We start from the raw sequence: 19,250 nt of genomic DNA on the forward strand, positions 1-19,250 counted from the left end.
AATGCTGAACCAAAGTATGATTCTGAGTTGGTGGAAATGTGTTGTTGTTGTTGTTATTGGTAGCAGTATTACCATTTATACCCTTCTTTTTCTCTGAGAAGGAACATTCAAAGCAGCTAACATTAAAAACCATATCAATGTGTGAATTAAAACCTAACATATATAAACACTAAAATAGAATTAAACACAGAAATATTTAAAATGCATAGTTAAAACCAATAAACCTATCAAACAAATCTATTAAACTACATAAAACACAGCACCCACTAGTAACTATTCACACTGTATTATTAATGCATAAAGAAGAGTTTCAGATACTTGCCAAGGCAGCAGATTATGTATGAAAAAATAACAAAATGATAAAGCATCTATTAGAATATTAGACACATCAGATGGGATTTGAGAGAAAGCCTTCTTGATGGATCCACCTTGTCATTAGAACACTCTTCTCAAGAAAGGTTAGAGCAGTCCATTGTGTTTCCATGGGTGGAAATCCCAAAAATCCCAACTGCTTTTAGGAAGTAATTTTTAAGAAGAGGAGGAAGAGGCAGAAGAAGAAGAAGAAAAAGAAGAGTTTTAATAAGGTATTACACTTTTTAAAAGTTAGCATTTATTTTGCATTGCCATCATGCAATCAAATGAGTTACAATGATTCTACGGTAAAGGGTTGTTGCGTGTTTTCTGGGCTGTATGGCCATGTTCCAGAAGTATTCTCTCCTGATGTTTCACCCACATCTATGGATTCCCCCAGGCCAGGACATGAAGCTTGAAAGACCATTTAATGCTAATCAAGGTGATTAATTACAACATTCACACTGGCCTCCAACAGACAAGAGTTCTTTTTATGACTGTAAACCGCCCTGAGTCCCATCCAGGAGATAGGGCGGTATATAAATAAAGTTTTATTTTATTATTATTATTCTTTTCCCCACCCTGGACTTCCCACAGATATAAAAACTTTCCTTGCTTAGTTTCTCCATATACCTCACAACCTCTGAGGATGCCTGCCATAGATGTGGGTGAAATGTCAGGAGAGAATACTTCTGGAACATGGCCATACAGCCCAGAAAACACACAACAACCCTGTGATTCCGGTCATGAAAGCCTTCGACAACACATTCTACACATACTATTGGCATTTTTGTGGGACTTTGAGGATTGATTGATTGATATGTTTAGCACATATTTAGATGAGATGGCAAAAGATGTCTCTTGTGCTACCTCATTTAGGTACTGTTTCTGCGGGAAGGTAACGGTGCTCCATGCAGTCATGCTGGCCACATGACTTTGGAGGTGTCTACAGACAATGCTGGTTCTTCCGCTTAGAAATGGAGATGAGCACCAACCCCCAGAGTTGGACATGACTAGACTTAATGTCAGGGGAAAACCTTTACCTATAAAAGCAATGATGAATTTAAACCACCAAAAATCCAAGAAAGATCATGGTTGAGCAATAAACAAACTTATTACAATAATTATATTTAACAGATAGAGTTAGAATAATGCAAAAGTAATAGAATTGGCAGTGTTTAAAACAAATTATTGTCTGAAGTGGTTCTCAGCTTATTGCCATAGATGAGTGGATATGTGTCTTGTGACAATATGCCACTCCAAAACAACCAATCTGACTGAAGTACATTTTAATCTGACTGATCTGTAAACATTCCTTCCCTCATTGCTCATTCCGAGAAAGAACATGGATATGGAGAAACATACTGAGAAGAAAATTATAACTGAAACCTACTTCCTATCCTGCTGGGGCATATTAGTATTTGTCACGCAAGCGAGTCATATCAGTGTTCGGTGCTTGAAAAGTGCAATGAATAATTGTAAGTTCAGGAATGATCCTCAATCCTCAGAAAATTCTCTGCAGCAGGGAGTGAGTAATCTGTGCTCCTCAAGATATGGTTGGATTGCAGATTCCATCAGCCCAAGAAAGCATAGCCCATGGTGAGGATTTGGGGAGTTTTGGTCCAGAAACAAGTGGAGGGAAGCAAATGTGATGACTACACTATATAATAATAAATAGTAGCAGGAGAACCCTTGATCTTCCATTGGCGGATATTTAAAATGTTATGGTTTCTTTCTATTGGATACGACGAACATAGTATAAGCATGTGCAAATAATAACAGAGACCTCAAAAGATCAAAAGCTGTCTTTCAAAGAAGGCATGTGTGCACATTCAAATCCCTTACCTCAAATTACAGGTTTTTTTCAGCAGACATTTCCTTAGAAGTCAGGAGCAAGGAATGTATATTAATTCCCATGCAATGAAAAAAAAAGCAACTTGGATTTTAAAAAAACACTAGTTATGTATTTATGATTTACAAACAAAACTTTTTAGTTCGGATTACTTTATTTTCTAAAGTGCAGTTTATGAAAGTAAATCTAGGACATGGCTAAATATGCAATATATACTGTATATATTTGTGCGTATAATCGATGGAAAGATAAAGCATACGCAGATGTATGCCAACATACATCTAGACTATGTGGTCAAGGAAAAGTCAGTCTGTTTTCCATGACTGTGCCTTTTAACATAAAATCTCATGTGATTAAAATAATCTCAATCCCAAGGAGCAGATGTTGAGAACGATAAACGATAATTAACATAGACTGCTGTGTAATACGGTCTGCTGAAGGAGATGTTAATCACAAATGCGTTTTAAGGAAATATTGCATAGAATTTTAAAATCTATATTAAAAAAACACTTCTACAAACTCTTATATAGGAAAAAACAAGAGGGTATGATCCATTATTGCTTTGATTTCTAATATATAAACAGTTTAATTGGCACATAATTCATGTTGTTATTTCACGTTTCATGTTGTATTTAATATAAATTGTGCTTAAGGCACTGTTCTTCTCATTGTCATCCCCTAAACTCTCAAAACCCATGGGTCTGGGCGCTGAACTACTCCCTTGAAAGCAGACATAATCACATTGTTGTCGGGAGATAATTGCCAGGAAAATATCTAATTTAAAATGGCCTCCAGGTCCAGGATGATTATGAAAAGGTATCAAGGAGCTTCGGCAGCTGGGTACTTGCAAACAGCATATCCCTAGCATTCTTATGCCTCATGGTTCAGCTTTTCCATAGAAACCTCCATTTGTAAATTGCCTAAGCACAACATTCATGTTGTGTCCACCTGACATTACGGATTGGTTACATTGGACCACACAGGCTACTATCAAGTCTAGAACACAACATACATTAGGCAAATGGTCAGTCAGTTGGTGAATTGGTCTTGCCTCTTGCTATATAACACTGCCTGAGCTTCACAATTTTTTGTGTGGAGGACTTTCTGATAGTTCTGCATGTATCTAGAAGGTCACTGACAACTTGCTCAAACTCATCAAAATCAGTACCTCTTTCTCTTTATTCATGTTGTTACCGACAACCTGGACAAAACCTGTTACCGACAACCTGGCTTCGGAGCAGATCATCTCTGATGATGAAACTTTGGACAGGAAGCTGAAAGAGTCCTGTCATATTGTCACCAGTTTTTCCAGTGATGGGTAGAGGATTATCCAGGGATAGGAAGATATTAAAGGTTAATGACTGGCTATGTAGATGGTGTAGGCAAGTGTAGAGATTTTCCTTCTGGAATTAAAGGTCTTAGGTTCTTCAACAAAGAACTACTGGTTACAGATAGTCTACATCTAAAAAGGACTGGGAAGAATGTATTTGGTAATATTATGACAAGATGTTTTCTTTTCATGTCAGGAGCAACTTGAGATACTGCAAGTCGCTTCTGATGTGAGAGAATTGGCTGTCTACAAGAATTGGCCGTTGCCCAGCGGACGCCTGGTTGTTTGATGTTTTTCCATCCTTGTGGGAGGCTTCTCTCATGTCCCCACATGGGGAGCTGGAGCTGACAAAGGGAGCTCACCCATGCTCCCCGGATTTGAAGTGCCAACCTGTCAGCCAGCAGTCCTGCCAGCACAAGGGTTTTACCCATTGTGCCACCGGGGTGGAAGTTTCTGAAAGAGAGTGATAACTTTCAGTTTTCAGACCTCTGGAAGGAGAGAAGAATGAGAACAAAATTAAGAAGATTGATATGAAGGGCTTTTTATGGAAAAATATTCCCTCCTGATATCTTATTGAATTTGATTATTGATGTTCAATTTGTATGAGGTTTAGCAAAAAACCAAAAGTTACATGTAAAGTATGAATGGGTAAAGAAATAAGGATTGGGTTTATGAGATTTAGAGCCAATGTGGTGTAGTGGTTTGAGCACTGGACCATGACTCTGGAGTCCAGGATTCAAATATCTGCTCATCCATGAAAACTCACTGGATGTCTCTTGCCAAGACACACACACTCAGCCTCTGTGTTATCATTGCCTTAGGATTGCCATTGGTCCTTGAAAGCACATAAGAACAATTATGCAATTTAAGTGGCTAGTCTGTTGCTCAATATGTGGTGGTAATTTATCTTAAAATAAGATTTTATAAAAATGCTCTTTTGGTATAGGAAATTTAAGGAATTGTTTAAAGTGATATTAGGGTTGATTTACATCTGTGGTGCAGAGATAATTAATTAAAAAGATATGAGAGCAGGGTGTTTCAGAAATAGTTAAGGATTTTAAAAAATCATGATAAGGTTGAGATTTTTCTAAAAGATGCTTATATAGAATGTTACTTTCTTTTTGAGGGGGGGAGTTGCTTGGGAGATACAGCTGGAAAAGAAAGAGAGCAGAGGAAGAAATAACTGAAAAAGAGTTGGAAAGATTATTTTAGCATGGAGATAAAAAGATTTAATATTGGATATTTTAAATTGTGATGGATTGTTGTTAAAATAGAGTGATTTAGTGGAAAGATTAATAGTAGTATTGAATTTATATTATTACTCTTTATTGACTTTCTGTAGAAAATACATATATGATTTTATCATCTTCAATTTTGATGAGTAACAAGTGTACATTAAAATATAATGATGACAATATTGTGATAGATCAGAGAGGTATAGATGGTTCGTATGTTTTAATAACAGCTGAAGAAAATATTGGAAGTCGCTTTTATCATTTCTGTCTTTCTCTTTCTATTATTCTCCTTGCCATTCTTTTCTGTTTTTTCCCCATTCCCTTTTGTTATGTATTGTTATTGCTCCATTTTACATTTCTTGTGCAAATCGAACACTTTCAGTCCCATAAAGCCCCATGATAAGTTTGTCTTAGAATTCCCATAAATTAGAAATAACATGAAGGCACACAATGACAACAAAGTGTATAAGTCTTCTTTTAAATCTACCATGACCCAACAGATGTCAACATCTTCTGCTCCTGTTGCTTACTGGTAGATACAGGGAAGAGGTAAGAGGCAATACAAAGCAGAAGAACCAATATAATCCAGATTATCAAAGCAGATAATCCACATTATCTGTTTTGAACTGGATTATCTGAGTCTATACTGCCATATAATCCAGTTCAAAACAGATGATCTGGATTTTATATGGCAGTGTAAAAGAGGCCTGAGTGACCAGAGATAGATGTTTGCATCCTCATTTCTTCCCTCTGTGATGGGACTGAGACCAGTTTGTTCTCCATGATTTGAATCACCTTCTCTCTCCAGAAGTAAATGATATCACCAGGGACCTTTCCTGGAACTTGGCAACTCCAGGATGGTGGGAATTTGCAGAACTGCATGTTCAAAGCTACAGTGTGAGATCTCAGCTGATGAATGTCACATTAAATTACACTGAAGAAAAATGAACTATAAATAAGCATCTTTTATCTGTTAAATGTGCTTGAAATTGTTTTAATGATGTGCTTTTTAATAGAATTACTGCATTTTAAAAACATTTTGTATAATAAGAGTAAAGCTGCCTTGATTCCCATGCCAGAAGAAAAGCAGCATATGATTTAAATAAAAATACATACATATTTGAAAGCAAGAGAGAGTAAGCGAAAACATTCTCAGTGGCAGAACACATGGTTTGCATGTATAAGGTCTGAGATCACATCCCCAAGACTTCCAGTTGAAGAGTTTAGGAAGTACATGATTTGGAAAACCTGAGTTGGAGATCTACTGCCAGGCAGAGCAGACCATCTTCGGCCAGATAAGCAAGTCACCTGACTGAGGGCCATTTCCTCTATTTCTGTCTAGATATCTAAGAACAACCAAAGTTCAGGCAAAGCTGGATCCCATGCCTTTGTGACTCAAAACTCCTTTGTTCTAATCTCACAGGACTGAATTGATTATTGGTTACTTACACAAAGTGACAGATGCTCTACACCAGGGGTCCCCAAACTTTTTAAGCAGAGGGCCGGTCCACAATCCTTCAGACTGTTGAGGGGTCGAATTATCATTTGAAAAAAAAATACAAACAAATTCCTATGCATAGTGCACATGTCTTATTTGTAGTGCAACAACAACAACAACGAAAGAACAATACAATATTTAAAAATGAAAACAATTTTAACCAACATAAACCTATTAGGATTTCAATGGAAAGTGTGGGCCTGCTACTGGCCAATGAGATAGTCAAGTTAATTAGGATTGTTGTTGTTGCTGTTGTTGTGTGCCTTCAAGTCATGTCAGAGTTTGGCCGAGCCTAAGTCTAAAATTAATTATTAATTTACTGCATTTATTTACTACATTTATATCCCACCCTTCTCACCCCGAAGGGGACTCAGAGCAGCTGTATGTATATACAATATATTATATTATTAGCATAACACAATATTAGCATTATATATTACTATATTGAACTATACCACTATACTATTATATAATATGTAATATATAACATACAATTAATATTATTATATGGTATTACTATTAGTATTATATTGTATAACATAAGATTATTATCAATATTATATGTATATACAATATATTATATTATTAAAACTGATATAAAAATATTATATTATAAAACTGAGGGCAGGGGCCAGGTAAATGACCTTGGAGGGCCGCATCCGGCCCCCAGGCCTTAGTTTGGGGACCCCTGCTCTACACATATGAAAAGTGGCTTTTCATACTTTGTGATACCTTCAGGTACAGATACCTGTGCACAAAACACATACTTACCACCCTAGGAGTAAAACAAATGCGGAGACTTTTATGATACCTGTAAATGGAGATTCAGATCCTTTCCCTACAGAAAATATATGGCATCCTTTCTCTAGGGAAGCAGCAGTTAATAATGATGATGATATTGCTACTATAAATGATGATGATGATGATGATGATGATGATAATAACAATAATAATAATAATAATAATAATAATAATAATAATAATAATAATTACCTGTCTCTCATCACAGCTCAAGGCAGGATACAACTTAGTTAAAAACATATAATCATACAATATTATTTCTATAAAATACACATGTTAACATACATAGAAGAAAGATTAAGATACAGTAGACACAGGATGTGACTTTAAAAAAATCATAGTTAAAAATTGACTGGGTAGGCCTGCCATGAGCGATAGGTCTTTAATTGTCTCTTAAATTCTGACAGCTTTAAGCACGTCATTTCACAGTCTTGGGGCAGCTGATGAAAACGTCCTCTGGGTGATGGTTGCTAGTTGGGTCCTGGCTGGCTGGAGTAGACACCTTCCAGAGGACCTAAATGTCGAGGGTGAGTTGTATGGAAGAAGGCAATCCTATTGCAGACCTAGACCCAAACCATGTAGGGTTTTGAAGGTCAATACCAATAATGCATGCTTTGCCCAGAAACCAATTGGCAACCAGGGAATTGCTTCCATATGGGTGTAATATGATCACTCTTCCTGGGCTGACATTTGGAGAGACGGATCCAGAAGTACTCCCAAACTGCAAACAAAGACTTTTAGAGGGAGTGTAATCCCATCCAGAATTAGTTGACACACCTCTCACCTCAGGTGATACATGTATGCATAATTTGTGACTGTTGCAATGCACATATATTTTAGACTTGCTTGTGCTAACTGCGACATGACAAAACCACATTGAAAAGCAATCTTGCAATACCTTTGAAACTAATTGAGAAAAAGAAGTTGGAACCATAAGTTTTCATAGACTTAGGTCTGATGAAACAGACTTTACAAAATTATCCCATGAGGCAGGTAAACTGGCATTGCATCTCACAAATCCCAGAATTTCATAGCATTGAAATTCTGGGATGTTAATGTGGTGTCAAACTGCTTTAATTTTGCACTGTAGATACAGTCCTGGTCTACAAAAACCTAGGCTATCAATTTATTTATGTCAGTCTCAAAGATAGTATAACATCTCTTTGCATAGTGATCAAGACTAATATGACTAAGGATCTCATCACACTGAGGTCCAGAAACTAGGGGACAGCATGGGAAGGCATGGAGTAGCAGCCAGCTTCATCGCTTTACCATATCATAGGCTGCCATCCCACAATGTTTCCCAGCCGTCCCTGGCTATCTGCCATGCTGTTCTCAGCTTCTTCAATGAGGATTCGGGTAGTCACTAGTATCCTCAGGGCTCCCTCTTAGCACCCAGTGAGCCCCAATGGAAGTAGCCCTGTGTCATATGATGGGCTCAGGTAGGCTCCGTCCCAGCAGTATGCTGGCAACACATTAGGAGGAGGAAAAACCCCATCTGATGAGTTCTTTAAATTCAAAAATACTCTGTAATGCACTCTTTCATTATTAGGTACTTCATGAATATGAAAACTGGGCTCCGAAGTATATAGCTAGTATGAAAAATGGCATGTGTATTGTGAGTGTCTTTCTTGTGACCTTGATGTGCATCCAACTATCATACATTTGATTTTCCAACATAAATGTAACTTGAATATAGTTGCTCTTAGAAAGTCAATATAAAGCTAAATAATAAAAACCCTATGCCCACTAATGACTTCCAACTATGTTGAAATAAAGGAAAGCAAAATTGAGCCTGCAGTATTTTGTAAAACTTTCCTGCTCTTGCTGATTAAACCCTGCTGAAATTGGATTTGAAGTTGGCATGCAGAAGAGCTTAATGGATTACACATTCCTGGCTAATGCCAATTCTTGGGAGATAGAACGGAGCATGACTAAGCAAGAAAAATTAACACACTGCATAAATACAGTGGGAAAACAACATGTTGGTGACATAATCAAAGTCACATTAAAGGGCCCTCAAACTCAATTGGGCTGTTAATTCATGGCATGAGCAATGTCAGAAAAATATTAAACAGAAAAATATGTAGTGAATAAACACTATGTATGTACTGCACAACAAATATATGCATTATTTTTTTGTTTTCCTAATCCTGCAATTTCAATATAATGAATATCTATAATCAATTATAATCATATTTGTACTACAAATTTGCACTTTCTTCTAACAAGACTTTAGATCTGTGAACACGACATCCCACATTGAGGTTTCTATATATATACTGCCAGCTTGCATAATTTTCCTCTTTTTTGAGATAGAAAGTCACAAGCTGGACTTTGGGATGTAGTATGTTTTGCTCCTGTTTGTTTCAATATTTTTATTTTACTGCTGAAGGGTCTGTACTGCTGTTGAAAGCTATAGGTTCAAATGTTCCTGTTATAAAAGGATGTATAGTTTTGTAGAAGTGTTTCCCATACTTTAACAATTTCCCTCAATTTCATCACAAAGTGTAGTTCCTTTACCCAGAAATAAACTAATGATGGTGCTCAATAATTTGGTTCCCTAAGCAAAGCCACTGGCAGCTGCAATACAACAATACAAAGGGTACAAACTTGCCCAACCTTAACTTTTCATACCAGGAAGAGAGGAGACTGTGCTGCTCAAGGACAGGGTGACTGGATGGAGGGACAAAAAGCCAAGCTGTGTTGGTGCCACCAGGAGGAATGATCATCCACAGTGTGAACCACAACGTTGATAATGTGCCTGTAACTACCGCATATTATCTTTTCAAACATAGGTATGGACCATGCTCTATCTTTGCTATAGTCTCCCACTATAGAAATGTATGGTGGGAAAATACTCCCCAGAGCTGGTCCGCAACATTTTGCTGCTTACAGAAATATGGCTTCTCAACCGATTACATGTATGAAAACTTACTTGGTTGACAGTTAAGTCTTACTCCATTTATTCTCAATGGATCAGCAGCTTCCATCTTCTTCCTGAAAGTAGCACCATAGCTTGCAAGGGGAAGGCCACCTACCACCTCATCACATAGGAGTCAATTGGCACCTTGCTCCTCTTCTGGGATTGGACCTGTCAAGCACCATCACATGATGCAGGTCGTGGCCTCACCCCATTGATTACTGAAGTGGCAAGGAAGTGTTGCAAGATGATTCCTCACCAACAATGGGTGGTAAGTTGTGTTTTGAGTAGCTCCAACAGAGTAACCTGCATTTTTCGGGCCTTTCCCCCATCTGATGGCAGGAAGGGCAACATGGCAATGCAGCAACGTGTATTGCCACCCTTTCTCTCATATGATGGGAGCAGGGACAGGGCGCCAACATGCCTTGTCCTGATGCCCCCATGTGGTGGGGGAAGGAGAGAGGGAGATGCTTCACGCACCTTCCATTTTGCCAGTTATTGTTGGTGAAATTGAACAAAATAGAGGGGGTTCATCTGTATGATGAGGTCCATAGTGAACATAGATCCATCTTCACTTCTACTATGACTATTCCCCAGCATCTGCTGCCTTTGGTGGCTGCTTCCATCTACCTATCATTATAGGGTTGTTCTTGTCCATAATTGTATTATATCATCTGGCAGTTTCACCCAGGAAGCTTTGCATTTCTATGTGATCCACCTTTGATGCCATCTGGACTAACTTAAAATTGTGTTATAGCATCCTTACGTACTCCAACTTGGTCAAACGCTTAATTAACCACCCTCCTTATCAATGTAATGATTTTAAAGAAGCCAAATGTAATGTTACAAAACATAGAATTATAAAAAGAAATGGTGGATCATGGAAATGGCAGTGTGACTTTCCTGGTCTGACATAACCAAGGGGGGGGGGGGGATGTACAAATACAACTCTTCTGTTTCTAATGGACTCCTTATGGACTACCCTGTTTCCCCGAAAATAAGACATCCCCAGAAAATAAGACCTAGTAGAGATTTTGCTGAATTGCTAAATATAAGGCCTCCCATGAAAGTAAGACCTAGCAAAGTTTTTGTTTGGAATATGCCCGCCAAACAGAACACCAGAGCATGCGGTATTGGTAAATGTATGTACCATAGATTGCTGTACATGAAAATAATGGTAGTAACAAGAAATTCTTGATAGGATTCACAATTTGTCTGGTTATGCTGGTTTGTGATGATATCTACTGTACAGGATATAATAAATGTTAAAAAAAATTTTTGTTCAACAATAAAAGTGAATTCTCTTTCATGGAAAAATAAGACATCCCCTGAAAATAAGACCTAGCACATCTTTGGGAGCAGAAATTAATATAAGACACTGTCTTATTTTCGGGGAAACAAGGTATAAAAGCATTCCCACACATTTGACCAGGGCAACAGCAACAAATTCTAAAGCCAACCAATGAAACATGCCATGTAATAGCAATTATGGAAAAATATCCAGCATTGTCAACATGTCTAAACCCAGTCCTTAAGCTAATTAATGTAACATTAGCAATACTTTAAAAGAAACATTTTTTCCAATGCAAAACAACATCAGGGATTTTGATAGACAATGCATCACAATGAAAGATTTGCCTTCTGGTCTCTAAGCATTAAAGAGCAATTTCAGCATTACTTTTTGTTTTTTGTGAAATCTTAATAAATACTGAGCTGTGTGGTCACATTAGAGGTTGTTGGCCTAGATCACTCCCTCAAGATTGACATTATATTAATTACAAGGCCTGTGGGTACTGAAAATTGAACCATCAACAGTGAAACTGGCAAGCCATCTAAGGAAAACCTCCATCACCTTACTATCGAAGACCTGGAGGCAAGTCACCACCTGAATTACACATGAAGTAAAGTAAGACTTTTCATTAAACTAGCAGAATATAGACTTCCCTTGACATTCAAGCCATCTGGGATAATTATTTTATGTGTTACAGATCTCATTACATACATCTTATCTCAAAATGACAACAGTAATGAGAAGATTTTGCAATGTGGCTTCTGTTATCTGAATAACAGCTATGATCATGTTCTTCTTGAAAAAGAGCTTTAGAACACCAAACACCTTGCACGGCAAATTACTTTAAACTTTATACACACACACACACACACACACACACACACACACACACTTCCTTAATCCCATAAGACTCAAAGTAGCTTAGAATAAGATTAAAAAGCAGGCAGAGGAGAAAAACCTAACAATTAGTTATAATATTAAAACATTCAGTGGGGTTTTCTGGTTGAGAATCTGGTTGAAGCCTTGGTTTCATTGTTAGAAACATGAGATGGAAAGGGCCATTGATGCAATCCCTCCCAAACATCTACTTCAGTGCTCTGGAGCCTATAGTTTATAGAAAACTACAGCTCCTATCATCCCTGGCTATGGGTCATGCAAGCTGGGGTTGACAGGTATTGCTTTCCATCACTTCTGGGAGATAGCTGTTCCAGTGACAATGCTAGAGACATAGAAATAATTATACTAGATCTGAATATCTGTTTGGTTATAGAGAGAAGAAATGCTAACATTTTGCCTGTAGTGCATATTTTCATGCGATGCAGGCTTTTTAAGTGACTTGTTTTTGAAATCTCAAAGTTATTGTACATGGTTGTTTTAGCATACTACAATGGGAGTCATTTCATATGGAAGTATTAAAGGCAGAAACATCTGGATACTTTTAAGTCAAAACTTTGGCTATATATATGTTAGTAAATAAATAATAACAAAATACTTGGCTTGCAAAAAATGAGCAAAAAGCACTTGGGATCAAATGTGCTCTCAGACAGATTGAACCAGATTTCAATAGATTGGAAACCAGATATAGTTTAAAAATCCAACTTCAATTACTTTTAGCTGGAAACACTTCCTTTACTTTATTTTCTCATACACACACACACACACACACACACAGTTTTTACTTTCAAAGGAATCTCATCAACATTCAATAACATTCTAGTATAACAAAGCAGGAAAAGAAAACAATAACCACAATCCATTGTAAATTTTTATAAAAGCTGATCAAGTGTCCAAACATAAGTCAAAAATTCTTTCTCCCACCCTGGACCTTCCACAGATATCTAAACCTCACTAGCCTAGTTTCCAATATACCTCACAACCTCTGAGGATGCCTGCCATAGATGTGGGCAAAACGTCAGGAGAGAATGCTTCTGGAACATGGCCATACAGCCTGGAAAACTCACAGCAACCCAGTTCCCATCAAGGGTTATTTGATTCTCTGTTGTTACTTTTTTCCATTGCTCGAAGATTTGGTGATCCAACACTTTTTATTTTTATTTTTAAATAAGCGAAGCACACAGCAACTGTAATGCTCACCTTTTTGTAACAAATTATAAAGAATGCACCTTTTTGCTGCTGTGCATTTCATTCATCAGCAAATACTTTTTTGGTTTCAGCAGTTTGAAAATAGAGGTGTGCATTTGATTCAATGGTGCACTGGATTCGAGTACATACGGTAGCTCCTTACCAATTTTCAAATCTAGATTCCTCCATAAACTATATTTGGCATGAAAATATGCAACAAGACAATGTTTACCTCACAGTTCTAACTGGTGAAAGTATTGACAATATACTGCTCCTTTTTAATAAAATAAGAACCAAGTGCTGTCCGTTAGAACAGAGGTGCCAGAAATTATGACTCTAAGATTGACCTTGGTGGATTACTAACTTTATGTAGATATGGCCTAAATTAATTCAAGATAACAGATATGCCCAACAAGTTGTAAATGTGGACAGCTGAACTTGTCTTCTTTGGTTAGAGTTTTCATTGAAATTCTAGGAGGAGATGAGCCCCTCCAAAATGCCCTGAACAATGCATTTAGTTTTGAAAGTACTTGCAAAATATAAGTAGAGGAATTCCACAAAAACATAATATTAATTTTAATTGAATTGAGCTTACCACACAGACTCATTTTCAAGCCTGCCCATCTCTATGAATCTGTGCAATACCTTTTATCACATGACTTATAGTAAAATCAATAATCTGAGATAAATCCCGGGGGATATTTATATATATTCCACCAAGTCATCTAACAAATGTAACAGTAACCATACAAATTAACCAGGAATCCTTTTCATTTCATCATTCTTCTACGTGATGTGCTTCTCTTAAATCATTCCCTAAGGGCATGGAAAAACTTGGACATCCTTTCTTTGAAACTGGACTTCAGTTCCAAAATCCAGCTAAACATCTCTGAATAAATATTTAGACTGATGCTTGGTCATAATGTCTATATACTTCCCTCACTTTCTATAACAAGTTCTTCATATGGATTCCATAACCACCTGTTCTCATTACTTGATGCATTTTTCAATTTTGGTATAGTTTTAGAGATGACATCTGTCTATGGTTACTAGGTTATATTATTAAATTGCTATTTTTCATTCCATTGATAACTTTCACCAGATTTCCATAAGGACAATTGGATTTGTGGAATCTTAACCATTACCCTTTTTGTATAACATTCTGATAACATTACCCAGCTACCTTTCAATGACTTAGAGCTTTCTACCAATCACCAACATATGGGCCGAAGTATAAACCTCAGGAACTTTGACATCAGTACAATAAATAAGTCAGCCAAGAAAGTTTGGCATATGTAGTAAGAGGATGTAAAAAAGACAGCAGCCATGTAGAATGTTTACACAGGTAAGTGCTTTCCCCTTAGCTTGTGTCTCGTCTAGATAAAATTTTAATCTTCGATGGAGTACAAATGAAGATTTTACACCTGGTTTGAAGCTTCCAAGTAGAATGGATTAATTTAAAATACAATCATTGAAATCATGATAAAAATCAGCAAGGGAAAAGCCAGTTTCAATCACTGGTTTATACTAAGATTCAGATTTAAAAAATCTCTGAAAGTAAAATGTTTTGTTCCAGCACAAACTGATTTTATTTTGGAGATCCACATGACATCATAAAGCATTTCCTGGATTTTCCAGCATTTTGAAAGACTTCATTCTTGCTTCCCAGGTCAATTTGAACAAGCTTAGTATTTTCCAAAATGAAATGTATTTCTACTTGGCTGTCTGTTCATTTTATCTAAGAACTAGCTAAGAAAGAACACAAGATACAATACAGATAAAGTAAAGAAAAGATGAGAATTCGCACCAAAACAAAATGATCCTAATGTTTATCTAGAGCAGGGGTCCCCAAACTAAGGCCCGGGGGCCAGATGCAGCCCTCCAAGGTCATTCACCTGGCCCCTGTCCTTAACTTTAGACTTAGGGTTGACCTCAGTCTACCTGGTATTTGGAGGTCTTTTTGCTTACCTATGGTCTTATGAGATCATCTAGATGGTCTTTGAAGGCCTCTTTGCTTAGCTATGGCATTATTTCACCATCTAGATGGCTTTTGGAGGTCACTTTCCTTACCTATGGTCCTATGAGACCATGTAGATGGCCTTTGAGGGTCTCTTTCCTTACCTATGGTTTTATGAGATTGTCTAGATGGCCTTTGGGGACCGCTTTCCTTACCTATGGTCTTATGAAACCATCTAGATGGTCTTTGGAGGTCTCTTTGCTTACCTATGGTCTTATGAGATTGTCTAGATCAGGGGTCCCCAAACAAAGCTCATGGGCCGGATGCGGCCCTCCAAGGTGATTTACCTGGCCTCTGTCCTAAACTTTAGACTTAGGATTGACCTAAGCCTGAAATGACTTGAAGGCACACAACAACAAAAATCTTAATTATGGACTATTTCATCATAGTCTGCTCCCCTAACAGTCTGAGGGACTGTGAATCGGCCCTCCACTTAAAATGTTTGAGGACCCCTGATCTAGGGTAATATTGCTAAAGCTCTTAGCACTTTGACAATATAACTTCCCCAGAAGAAAAAGAAAGAGGAGAAAGAAGCTCAGTGGAAATAGGTGAAAATCAGTTTCTGTAATGCTGGATGAGTCTAGGACAGGCATGGACAAACTTGGGCCCTCCAGGTGTTTTGGACTTCAACTCCCACAATTCCTAACAGCTGGTAGGCTGTTAGGAATTGTGGGAGTCGAAGTCCAAAACACCTGGAGGGTCAAAGTTTGCCCATGCCAGCTTCATATGGGATTTTTGGTGGCCTTTTTTCTTCTTTGAGATGGGGCCTACCGAGTGTCATCAGACAACCCACATACCTCCCAAAGTAGAGGGGAAGGGTCACAAGATGCTACCTCCTCCACCATGCGGAGGAAAGTGTATTCTGAGTAGCTCCAACAGAGCTATCTACATTTTGTTGCCCTTTCTCCCATATGATGGGGAAAGGGCAATGTAGCAATGTGCACTGCTGCTTTTTCACCCATATGGTGGGGACAGGGCTCCAATGTGCCTTGTCTCATCTCTACCATATGATGGCGGAAGGAGAAAGGGTGCATGCCTTCCCTTTCGCTGGTGACTGCCAGTGAAACAACACGGCCCCAGGGGCTGTGTGAAGAGGTCCCAGATGTGACATGAGTCTAGATGTGATATGAGATCAGTGCGAACAGGGAGAAGGAAGAACACAAGGAGAAAGTTAGGAAAGTCACTCCATGTATACTAGAATCTTGCCCCCTTGTTATTTGCCCCTGGTCTATCTGACGTCTAAGACAGGCCTTTTTACAACAGGAAGTGTCCTTTGAGTCATATCGAAAAAGATCTCTCCTGGAGCAAAAATGATCCAGGAAGCCACCAAAAAACATGTCAACACCCCCTCATAACAGTTAGAAGGTATTTGGAGGAATTTTAAGACCAAAAAAACCTACATATTATTTCAGGGAAAGTCTTTTAGGGTGCTGATGCAGACCCCTAACCTCCAAGAGTCGTCCTACACACCACAACACATCATACTACAGGAAGTGAACAAAGAGATAGGCAAGAGTGCTTGTTATAGGATGCAATGTTTGCATCATCTTAGTGCCCTTAGGGATTTAACTTTTAAGGCAAATATTGAGTCTTTGATGGCTATAGGTGGGCACATGTTAAGTGTTGTTACTTTAGATACAAGTGAGCTAATGTCCGTTAAATAACTAAGCTTAATTTAAAAAAAATATTTGTTTGACCCCAGTGAAAACCAAAAGGAGGAAATAACATTCCAGGAGACAGAAGTGAAAATTAAGTACCCATGAAATGATATCTTCCACTTGGAATGAAAAAATGAGATGGTGACTGTGAACAGCAGGGTCTGCAATTGCAGTCCCCCTGATGCTTTTGAGTGAATGTTTAAGCCTTAAATTAACCATGGGAAGCAGTGCAAAGAAGAAAAAATGAACATAGCAAAGAAACTTTGTATGGAATCTTTATGAGACATGAGCCTTCTGGAATATAAATGTATGCATAAATTGTGTTATGAATATACTAATTAGGTTCACATGTGTCTTTCATTTAGGTCATAATATTAAATTGCATTACTCTGTGTGCCAGAGAGGGGAGTAAGGGAGAGAAAGAAAGATTAATTAAAGACATACATCTATTTACAATTTGAGGTATGGGAGATCTGGTGCCGATATCTGTCGCTGTCTGCCTGAAGACACCAAATCACATCTGAAAACCTGCCACAGCCATTTCAAAATGTTTGCAATTGCACTTTTTAAAACTTCTTTTCATAATGCAGTGTAAAATCCCAGCTGCCACCCTAAATTTCTTTCTACAACCGATCTAGCATAGTTCTCTTCTTGAATTTTCCAGTTTGAAGCTTGTTTACACCTTTCATTAAGGGTGTAAGCACAAATGGCCCTCACTTTTTGTGTGTGTGTACTTAAAAGGGACACAGCTCACCTTTTTTCAATTGCATAGGTAAAGGTAAATGTTTCCCCTCATGTTAAGTCCAGTCATGTCTGATACTGGGGGTTGGTGCTCATCTCCATTTCTAAGCCGAAGAGCCGGCGTTGTCCATAGACACCTCCAAGGTCATGTGGCCAGAATGACTGCATAGAGCGCCGTTACCTTCCCGCTGGAGCGGTACCTATTGATCTACCCACATTGGCATGTTTTCAAACTGCTAGGTTGGCAGGAGCTGGAGCTAACAGCAGGCGCTCAAGCCACTTCCGGGATTTGAACCTGGGACCTTTTGGTCTGCAAGTTCAGCAGCTCAGTGCTTTAACACACTGAGTCACTGGAGGCTCCTATCAATTGCATAAGAACCTACAAAACATACAAAAGAGCATCCTATTATATATTTTGTTGATGTTGAAGACACCAGCACTTTAGGATCCATGTACTTGAAAGGTCTATTAGACTTTTTCTTATGATGAGAAAGAAATAGCAGTCCCACTAATAAAATTTTGTTAGAAATTGTGAATATATTTCTTGAATTTCTAACTATGCGTCAGTAATTTAACAACGTATTACTATACCGTGTGTGGTGTGCCATTTATAAACTTACCCCTTGCTCTCTTCCTTCCTTCATCTCTTCCTTCCTTCCTCTCTTCCTTCCTTCTTGGGGATCAGCCCCCCCCCCCCCGCATTTTCCAAAAAGACTGGCCTTTGCTGCTGCTCCTACCTTGGGAAAGAAAGGAGAGACTATAAGCCCTCCCCACCAAAACCAAAGCCCTCTTGACAAATGGTCATGCTGCCTCTGCTTGAAAACCTCCAGAGAAGGAGACTCTACCACCCTATAAGGCAGCATATGCCACTGTTTGAAATAACTTGAAGGCACACAACAACAACAATCCTAATTTACATGATTCTCATCAGGCATAAGCAGGTCCACTCTTCCCATTGAAAGACTGCTACATTTACATTGGTAAAAATGGTTCTTTGTTTCATATATTGTATTGTTCTTTCATTTCCCCCCCACTACAAATAAGACATCATGCAGTGTGCATAGGAATGAATTCATGTTTTTTTCAAACTATAGTATGGTCCCCCAACAGAATGATGGACCTTGATCTGGCCCTCGGCTTAAAAAGTTTGGACATCCCTGATATAATCAAAACTTCTATTAAATTTTCTCATCTGAAGATTGCCAGTTCAAAGTTCAAATTTGGGGTGAGCACGGATGAGCTCCCTCTGTCAGCTCCAGCTCCCCATGCAGGGACATGACAGAAGCCTCCCACAAGGATGGTAAAACATCAAAACATCTGGGCATCCCTGGGCAACGTCCTTGCAGACTGCCAGTTCTCTCACACCAGGAGTGACTTGCAGTTTCTCAAGTTGCTCCTGACACTGGGGGGGGGGGGGGGGAGGGGACTTTAATGGAATTTTCCCAACTCCTGTGCTTTGCAACAGAGACTT

At 38.3% G+C, this 19,250-nt stretch overlaps 1 long non-coding RNA gene across 1 annotated transcript; it reads right to left on the reverse strand.

The window, feature by feature from the left end:
* Positions 1–270: 270 nt before the first annotated feature.
* LOC134299503 (uncharacterized) lies at positions 271–18,634 on the reverse strand. The gene is made up of 2 exons (XR_010006718.1): positions 18,400–18,634; positions 271–511 (listed from the first exon to the last, which is right to left on the reverse strand). It is a non-coding gene; the product is annotated as an uncharacterized LOC134299503 (long non-coding RNA).
* Between the last annotated feature and the right edge of the window lie 616 nt (positions 18,635–19,250).

Source organism: Anolis carolinensis, chromosome 5 (genome assembly GCF_035594765.1).
Source record: "Anolis carolinensis isolate JA03-04 chromosome 5, rAnoCar3.1.pri, whole genome shotgun sequence".
NCBI lineage: Eukaryota > Metazoa > Chordata > Lepidosauria > Squamata > Dactyloidae > Anolis > Anolis carolinensis.